Source organism: Arachis duranensis, chromosome 2, assembly GCF_000817695.3.
Source record: "Arachis duranensis cultivar V14167 chromosome 2, aradu.V14167.gnm2.J7QH, whole genome shotgun sequence".
Classification (NCBI taxonomy): Eukaryota; Viridiplantae; Streptophyta; class Magnoliopsida; order Fabales; family Fabaceae; genus Arachis; species Arachis duranensis.
Window position 1 is genome coordinate 35785518 of NC_029773.3, and position 6933 is coordinate 35792450.

The following is a 6933-nucleotide window of genomic DNA, read 5'->3' on the forward strand; positions in this document are numbered from 1 at the left end:
TTGGAGTTAAACGCCAGCTTTTGTGCCAGTTTGGGCGTTTAACTCCCACTTTTGTGCCAGTTCCGGCGTTAAACGCCGGGAAGTCTTGAGCTTATTTGGAACGCCGGTTTGGGCCATCAAATCTCGGGAAAAGTATGGACTATTATATATTGTTGGAAAGCCCAGGATGTCTACTTTCAAACGCCGTTGAGAGCGCGCCAATTGGGCTTCTGTAGCTCCAGAAAATCTACTTCGAGTGCAGGGAGGTCAGAATCCAACAGCATCTGCAGTCCTTTTCAGCCTCTGAATCAGATTTTTGCTCAAGTCCCTCAATTTCAGCCAGAAAATACCTGAAATCATAGAAAAACACACAAACTCATAGTAAAGCCCAGAAAAGTGAATTTTAAATAAAAACTAATAAAAATATACTAAAAACTAACTAAAACATACTAAAAACATACTAAAAACAATGCCAAAAAGCGTATAAATTATCCGCTCATCAGGGCTCACATTAAGTTTTTTGGTCAGGGTGACCAACACTTGGTGGCAGGTCAGGTTGTGCTAGATGACCTGCCCATGCACCACCCGGATGCTCCAGATCTGTATCAGCCAGAGGTGCGACAAGCTGTTGAGGGAGGGATAGGTATGGGGCAGGGGAGAGGTAGAGGTAAAGGGAGACACTGTGGACGGAGAGGTAGGCAGGGGGATCCAGAGGTTGCCCGTGATAGAGATTCTGTCAGTTCGCCAGTGCATGTGGTAGAGGATATTAGACACACGGTTGGGGAACTTCAAGACCCTTCCCTGGAGACTACTTGTTCCTTAGACCACCTGGGTCAGACCCTTCGGATCCCGGGCCCAATCACCAGGGGCATACACCAGGAGCCGGCCCCAGTGTGCATCTTGACATTCAGTTTGACCTACTGTTCAGCCCGTCAGACTTCGGGCCCTAGCCAGATTATGAGCCCATTTTGGATACACAGGACATGGTTGATGTAATGATGGATATGCCTGACTGGATGACTCATTTGATCTAGGGGGTGATGGTGGCTTAACGGATGTTCTGGCAATGCCACAGCAGACCCAACCCTTTTCACAGATGCACACCACTCCTCCACAGTTTATATACCAGCCACAACTCATGGACGATCCATCTTGTGGGTCATTGATAAACCACTATTTTATGGTTTATCTTATGCTCAATTGAGTGGTTTTTATCAAATCTTCACCCAGTTATTCATACTATTTGCATGGTTTTACTATTCCTTCCTCATTTTATGATATATGTGAAAACATGTTTCCTATGCTTTAAAAATATTAAATTTAATCATCTCTTATTACCATTCGATGCCGTGATATGTGTTAAGTGTTTTCAGACCTCTTAGGGCAGAAATGATTTAAAGGATGAAAAGGGAACATACAAAATTGGAAGGAAAGCACAAAATGGAGTTTTTGAAGGAACTGGCAGCGACGCGAATGCATGGACAATGCAGCCGCATGCCTAGCGCGAAAAGGGCAGCGACGCGAACACGTAACTGACGCGGACGCGTGCTTTAAGCAGAACGTAAATGACGTGTACGCATGACGAAGCGAACGCACGACAAGGAAAACTCCCAGATGACACGACCGCGTGACCCACGCGGACACGTGACAGATGCCACGTGCAGCAACTGCAGAAAACGCTCCCAGTGATTTTTGAAGCCCTTTTTGTCCCAGATCCAAGTCCAGAAAGCACAGATTAGAGGTTATAAAGTGGGGGAATGCATCCATTCATAAAAAAGGAAGATACATTCTCACATAATTTTACATAATTTAGATGTAGTCTTTAGAGAGAGAGGTTCTCTCCTCTCTCTTAGATTCTAGGATTAGGACTCCTCTTAAAGGATTTAGGATATCAACTCTTCATCAAGTTCAATATTCCTTTTACTTTATATTTCTCTTTTACTTTCAGATACTTTAATGCTTGTATTACTTATGTTGCCTATTTGGCTTATGAACCATTCATGTTAGGATTTTCTTTATTTGATATAAATTGAGGTATTTTAGACTTATAATTCTTATTTAGCTATTTGTTATATTCTTTGCTTTAATTGATTAACTAGAGGTTCTTGAGTTATTAAACTTATCATGGTTGTTATTTAAATCCTCTAATTGACTGGTATCCCACTAACTCTAGTCTTTCATTAGGAGTTGACTAGGACTTGGGGATCTAACTAATTACTTCACTTGACTTTCCTTGCTTTCGTAAAGGTTAACTAAGTGGGATTAAACTCAATTCTCATAAGGATAACTAGGATAGGACTTCCGAATTTTTATACCTTGCCAAGAGTTTATTTTATAGTTATTTATTTATTTTGCTTATCGTTTAAATTACTTGTTCCTTACTTTCAAAACCCCAATTTACAAAACTCATAACTAATAATAAGAACACCTCCCTGCAATTCCTTGAGAGACGACCCGAGGTTTAAATACTTCGGTTATCAATTTATTTAGGGGTTTGTTACTTGTGACAACCAAAACTTTTGTAAGAAAGGTTGATTGCTTGGTTTAGAAACTATACTTGCAACGAGAATTTATTATAACTTCTAAACCATCAATCTTCAGTTCTTCAAAATGGTGCCATTTCCGGGGAATTGCAAACGTGTGCCTTATTATTGGTTATTGTACAAAAAAATTTTTTAGATTTTTATTTTAATTTTTTTTATCTTATCTTATCTTTGTTTTAAATTTCAAAAATCAAATCTTTTCTTTTCAAAAAAATCATATCTTTTTCAAAATCTTATCTTATCTATTTTTCAAAAAAATCATATCTTTTTCAAAATATTTTCTTATCTTTTTCAAAAATCATATCTTTTTCAAAATATTTTCTTTTTGTTAGTTTTTGTTTTTATTTTCTCGTACTACTATGAACTCTCACCCCTTTGGCTATGAGTCTGGTTACAATTATGTTGCAGGAAGAGGAGATTACAATGAGAACAGGCATCAAGGTTAGAACAATCAAAGATGGGAGGAGCCACAAGGATTTGATCAACCCTCATGGCAACAACCACCTCCAATGGACTATCAACAGCCATTCTATGATGCATATCAAGGCAGTGGCTATGGTGAGTGCTCTTTTGATTATTAACAACTACCACTATGTGCCTATAAGCCTACTCCTTAACATGACTTTGGAACCACCGCACTCACAAGTTCCTTTTTGCCATTCACCACCACATGACCCTTATCCACCACACTTCCAATTCAATTACTCCCAAGAACCATCACATTCTTATTATGAACCCTCTTTCCCAACCAATGAGCCCTCATACCGACCCCAACCTCCAGTAAATGACAAACTTCGTGTTCTTCTTCAAGGGCAAGCGAAGATGCAAATGGGCGTATTGGAACTCACTACTGCCTTAACCGAGGTAGTAAATATAATAGCTTCCCGACATCTGAGCACTCAAAGTACTCCCATGGTTACATGTGGAGATTCAAAAGAAGAGCATAGCATGAAGGAGACACTAGAGACTTTGATAGACAATGAGGAGCATGGCTTTGTCTTGGAACAAGTGGAGGAAGCCATAATAGTTGTAGAAGATTAAGTGGTTGAAGACTTAGGAGATGCTGAACCTCCATGAGAAAGTCCAGTTATAGAGCCTCCTTCAAAGACATTTGAAACTGATGTTGAAGAGGGTGTACATCCTCTAAGGCATCTCATGATTGAAGACTTTGAATGGGATGATCAAGAGATGGATTCAATCATTGATGAATTCTTATCTACATTTGAATCCTCGCCCATTGGACTTGACATGGAGTTGAAAGAAGAAGAAGCACAGCCTCCCATGCCCTTGGTAAGCAATAAAGAAGAGATTGAATTGGAAAAAAGCTACCAAGAGGAGAGGTTGAAACTGAAGAAGCTTACAAAGAGGTGGAAGTTGTCAGAGAAGAGTACAAGGGAGTGGAGCTTGCAAATTCATTAGAAATACCTCTCCTAAGGCCATTACCGTCCAACACAATATTCAAGTGGGTAAAATTCCTATCCTTATCCTTTACTTTCCCACTTGAATATGGGCTACTGGAGACGGATGGTCAACTTAGAGCTCTTTGTGGCATTAAGAGCAAGAGGAAAATGGTTAGTGGTTGGAGTTGTCGAGCAAGGTTCAACATGGTTGCGTGTTCCAAGTTGAAGTGCAAAGGTTGGTGTAAAGCTCAACTGAATGGGTCTAGAAAGTTGTTTGGCAGCTTTAATGAGAATTCGGATTGCCTGCCACCCGGATGGAACAATATTGCTCAACAAGAAGATGGGTGCAAAAGTAAGGTTTGGGACCCTAGAATTCATTCCAACACTTATCACTCTTGGGGCCTTGTCACTTGCTTTAACTTGCTTGAAGGCTTTCTGCGCCTAGTTTGGGATCCCAGAGGATATTGGATTTGCAAACATTGGTGGAGATTCCTGGATGAATTTAAGCACAAGCTACCATAACAGGGAACTCACCAAATGTCCAACTTAAGGACTTTAACTAAAAGTGTTGGGTGGGAGACAATCCACCATGGTATGATCATTCTTTTCCCTCTCCGTAGTTTTCTTTTTCAATAACTCTCCTCAGTCCTAGTGCATATAGTTTGCATATGCATTTGCATCTTGCATATTCAAAAAGAGAGAGAGAGAGAGAGAGAGAGAGAGAGAGAGAGAGCACGCGACGCGACAACGTCAATGACGCGTCCACGTCGTAGGTGCCTTAGAAACGAGAAGAAAGGAACAGAGAGTCACGCGAAAGTAAAGTCCAATAAGAGATCAATGCATAAGTGTTGTGAAATGAAAAGGAAATGCATGAGTATGTGAAAAAGTGAAGGATGGGTAGTTAGGTTAGCACTTAATTGTATAGGTTATTATATAGGTTAGGTGGAAAGTTTAAGCTTATCAAAGATTCAAATTTCAAGCTCACTTAACCATATATGCATCCTACCTTGATCCTAACCCCATTACAACCTAAGGAAAAGACCTCATGATAGATGTATGCATGCATGAAATATATGTTGATTGTGAGATGAAAAATAAATCTTGGAAAGCATGATTAAGAGAAAATTGAGAGAATCAACCCTAAACACTTGAGCGAATAGAGTGCAAACACATCCAGTGAGGGTTCGATTGCTCGATTACATGTTTCCACCTACAATTATCGCTTTTCATGCAAGTTTATAAAAATATTTAATAACTCAATCCAATTGTGGATTAGACTTGCTAGTCTTTAACCCTTGTGCATATATGCTTCTTGGGAATTGATTTATTTTGACCAAGCAATTGCATTCATTTAGATAGTTGCATATAGGTAGATTGCATTTAGTTAGTTTCCATTGAATAAATGCCATACCCTTACTTTATTCTTGGTTTAAGCACGAGGACATGCTTGGTTTAAGTGTGGGGAGGTTGATAAACCCCATATTTAAGGTTTCTTTTGTATTGATTTTAGGGGATTTTATCTCCTTTTACCCACATTTATTCAATGAATTAGCATGATTTTGTGATTGTCTCCTTATTTGTGCTTGGATGTGAAAACATGCTTTTTAGGCCTTTAACTTGATGATTTTAATCTCCCTTTGGTTCCACTAGATGCCTTGATGTATTTGTTAGTGATTTCAGATTGAAAACGCTAGGAATGGATCAAAGGAGTGAAGAGAAAAGCATGCAAAGTGGAGAAATCATGAAAAGTCAAAGAGTTGAACTCGCCCATGGATGCGAGCACGCACCAGGCGCTTACGCGCGCTTTGTGAATCACCCCATGGGCACGTGCGCGTGCTGTGCGCGTACGCGTCGGTGCTGGTTCATGATTTTTTAATGAAAACGTGGCCAGCAAATTCAGAAGGGATGTGGGGCCCAATCCCAACCAACTTTGGTGCCAAAGATGCTATTTAAAGCCAAGGATTGAAGAGCAAGGGGGATTCCATTCATTCACACTCATTAGGATTAGTTTAGAGTTAGTTTTAGAGAGAGAAGCTCTCACTTCTCTCTAAGATTAGGATTAGAATTAGGTTTAGTTCTTAGATCTAGATTTTAATTCATCTTCTTCTACTTCTATCTTCTCAATTCCTTGTAGTTACATTCATTCTTCTTCCATTCTTTTGTTGTAATTTCCTTTATGTTGTTCTCATACTTTGTTGTAGATTTACTCTTGTTCCTTCCATTTTCTTTCAATTCAATTCAATTCAAGGTAATTCATAATAATTGTGTTTCTTTTGATTGTTGTTGATAATTCCTTTCAATAATTGTTGTTAGATTTCATTCTTGTTGTAGATTTCATGTGCTTTCCTTTTATGCCTCTTATGTGTTTGATAAAATGCTTCTTTTGGTTTTAGTATAGATTTTGCTCCTCTTGGCTTTGGTAGAGTAATTAGTGACTCTTGAGTTGTCTAATTCCCTTGTTGATTGATAATTAGAAGTTGCTAATTGATTTGAATGCCTCTAAAGCTAGTCTTTCCTTTAGGGGTTGATTAGGACTTGAGGAATCAAATTGATTCATTTACTTGACTTTCCTCCATGGTTATAGGTTAACTAAGTGGGAGCAATGGACAATTTGTTGTCACAATTGAGGAGGATAACTAGGATAGGACTTCTAGTTCTCATATCTTGCCAAGAGCTTTGTTAGTTGTTAGTTTATTTTCTTTGCCATTTATATTTCTTGTCTAAAATCTCAAAAACTCCAAAATATATCATAACCAATAACAAGACACTTTATTGTAATTCCTAGGGAGAACGACCCGAGGTTCAATACTTCGGTTTATAAATTTAGAGGTTTGTTTTAGTGACAAACAATCTTTTGTTTGAAAGGATTATTGTTGGTTTAGAAACTATACTTTACAACGAGATTTCATTAGTGAAATTCTATACTATAAAATATCCAATCATCAGGCGTGCATTTGGCACAAACTAATCCACGCGACCGCGTGGATGACGCGATCGCGTCATTAACGAAA